The sequence below is a fragment of the Antrostomus carolinensis genome, unplaced genomic scaffold (assembly GCF_000700745.2).
Source record: "Antrostomus carolinensis isolate BGI_N321 unplaced genomic scaffold, ASM70074v2 scaffold5979, whole genome shotgun sequence".
NCBI lineage: Eukaryota > Metazoa > Chordata > Aves > Caprimulgiformes > Caprimulgidae > Antrostomus > Antrostomus carolinensis.
Genome location: NW_010336307.1, coordinates 25,162 through 28,618, shown reverse-complemented (window position 1 = coordinate 28,618; position 3,457 = coordinate 25,162).

Below are 3,457 nucleotides of genomic sequence, written 5' to 3'. Positions count from 1 at the left end.
AAGAGTGCAAGGATGTTTAAATGACTTTGTAGAGCTCAGCAGCTATTCGGTGTCTGAGCTGACTCCTTGTTTATGGACTGTTCTGAGAGTACTAAGCTAGAAGTTCATTAGGGTCTTGTCACACTGCAGTTACTGGGCTGAACCAACTTTTAATCGCCCAGTTTCATATAAAAGCTCACTTTGCCAGGGATATCCAAAGCACATGCTACACCAATAATGAACAAGAAGATACAATATTTGGGAACAGTTTCTGGTCTGCATGCAATCCAAGGTTAGTAAATGTTGAGAAAAAAATAGATGGCACATGCTGTCTGCAAACAGCATGACACACAAACTTCCATGAAATATCTCAGGAAATCAAAAGCAGACCCTTCCCCTAAAGGCAGTGATGGTGTTCACATGGAAATCCAATGCACAGCTACTGAAAAGTTTGGGCTTCACTGTCAGCTGATGAAGGCTGTCTTCCTTGGTACTTCTTTGTTTGCTTTTATATGATGCCTACGGTTAGTACCCCTCTTTTGAACCAGCTTCTTTGGGCATCTTTATTTGGGCACAAAGAGATTCTGCAAGCAGGATATATAAAATGTAAAAGTATAAAGTAACTATTAATTGGTCACTACACACAAAAGACATTCTGAATTTAACAAGCTATTAGGCTAAATTCTCACCACCCTCATAAGGCATTTGGGGAGTCTTTCTTAGCCAGGCAGCCACCAGGCAGGAGGAGGAGGGTTAGACCAACTAGCCTCCCTGTTTTGTTTTGTTATTTTCCTTTAAGATTTTATACCTTCCAAATTGGTGTTTGCCCTCTTGAATTCTTGAGCTACTAAGAACCCCTGTCTTAACAGGGGCTTTATTTTTACAATTTTTACCTTTCTACAGACTTCTCCCGCAGCTCTTTCTCAGCAGTCTTGAGTCAAGGGTACAGAGCTGTGCTGTATCAGAACTGATGCTTGGTGTACAGGCAGGTAAGCACTGGAGAGCCTTCAGCAGGGGCTACCGGGAGAGAGGGTTACACAACCACGGAGAAGTCAACCTCCTTTGTGAAAATAATGTAATTATCACAGGTGTACTGTGATAGCCAGCAAAACTTGTACAGTGACATGTCTTAGCTACTTTCCCTTCATGTGACATCTGCTGTCAAGATAACAGCAACAAACTGGACCAAGGTTGGTCATGCCTGGGTTATCTGAGGCAAGCCATTACATCCACATGATGCCGAGGAGATGGATGCATGTGACAGAGGACCTTTCATGTCATACTCTCAGAGGTTGTTCTTGTGGTCGGTGTTACCTCCTGGGGTTACAATTTAGCCACTTAAGTTTGCTTTAAATGTAATTTTCTTCAGGCTTCCTATTACTTTGCTGTAATAAATGTACCATTATATAAAAATTGTCTCCTTTTTTTCCATATGTATTTGCATACTGTGCAAGAGGCAATACTCTGTTTAGCTAATTGTGTGGATCTGAGTTCATGAATGACTATGATACTGTTATGAAAAAAGGCTGCTTGTGAATCTAAGCTGTATTAGCTCTAAATTTGTGTGTATCAAAGGAAAAATGAGCACAGCTTACAGGCAAACTGTTTTTTAGAAGGTCTTTGAAAACATTTTTCTGTACTTCAGAGGATTTGTGACCAAATATTTAAGCCTGTCAGGTGTCAGGCTCCACATAGTATTCCTTGATTTGAGAAATAAGAGGGGGTATGTTTTGGCAAGGCTGTTAATTAATTTTGTTAAAATACAGTTTCTCCTGCTTTGCTCGACCAACAATCTAGTCAAGCATGCAGCTGGGCTACAAACCTTTATAATGAGGTAGTAATGATGTTGCAATATTTCTTAAATATAACTTAAGAATTTTAAAATGTAAAATTTAAGTTAATTGACTCTCCCAAAAGTACAAGCTACAAAAGTTTAGGGAAGACTCACAACATATTCTGTACCATGTTATTTAATTTGGTAAAATTGGAGCCAACTGGCTTTCATTGTGCTGTGACTTACAAATGTGTTGGAATTTTCCTGGTGGCTGGATGTGTGTTCTAGGGGTGGACTCAGACAGATGCTGGATTTTTCAGGATGGTTTACAGGACCTAGTTAAACTTTTAAGCTTCTTAAGATCTGACAAAGAAGTATGAGAAAGCACCTGGTAGTTCACAGGGTAAGTTCTGTAAGAAAGCAAGCGTTGGGGTGTGAGCAGTTATGCTGCACGTTGCAGAAAGGGACATTTAAATGCATACTGATTATTTTATGTTATTTATGCAAAAGGGAGACAGGAAGAGCTGGACAAAACCTCATGTGCTCTTGTGGCAAGACCCTCATGATTTTTCTACCTGGGAAGATAAACTGATGATTAACAGAGAGTGTTCTAAGAACTGTGAGTTAATACGCCATTTTATAGTAATTATGAACAATTTAATGAGCTAACCTATGTTGACCATTACTATCTTGCATTCCATACAAGCTGGTTAAATACTTTGGTTTTAGTTGAAGCAGAAGTTGAATGCATTGAATTTAGGGGTGACCTAAAAAATAGGGAAATATTTGAGGTTATCAGTTGCTTCCGTAATCTTTATTGCAGTCTGGAATAAGAGGGGAAGAGATCTCCAGGAGGAAAAAAGTTGACCTTGCAAAGGATCAGGCATTATTTATATAGTGGTAAAACTTTTTCTAGTATTTTCTTGTACTAATAATAGGATATACATTCCCTTTGGGTAGAAAGATGTTACAAAAAGTCTAAAAAAATCCAATGAACATACATAGCTTCCTATTAATCATTTGTATCTAGAAAGTAGAACTTGTTTTTTTCACCCAGAGATGAGGGAGTTTAACTTGCTCAGGCATATCTCAGCTTAGTTGAAGTCCATGTACGTGCTAAAATCAAGAATCAAAACACATCCTTCAGCTGTAACGCATGCAAAGTGAGTAGCTTTATGTAAGCCTTGGTCCCCTTTATGAAAATATGAATAGAAAAAGGGTCAGAGTAGAAGAGAAAAACTATCATGACATTGACTTCAAACAAATGGAATAGATTGCTTGTCTGGGGATTTTCCTATTAGCTATTTGAAATAATTTTACAAATATTGTATTCAATCCAAATTAAAAAAAAAAAAAAAGTTGTGTTTTAGAAAACAGTTGTAGGTTGAAAACAAAGCACATTCCTGTTTAAATCCTGACTTCATAGTTGGACTTTAGGCAAACCAGCTGGTCTATAATTTTCCTTTAAAACTAGGAATGAAGGGGAGACAAAAGCTCACTATCCAAGTTTGCATAAATCCCTATCAAAAATGTTATTTTGGGCTTGTGTTATTACATTTTGAGAGGAGATTGAGAGAATAGGGCATGCTGTGCAACCATAGTTCATGGGAGGGGAGGGCTCTGGGGCGAGCTGGTATAAAGGAGAGCAAGCTCTGAGGCAGGAGTTGGGACAGGAGGATGCTGGACCAGACCAAGTGGGAAGTA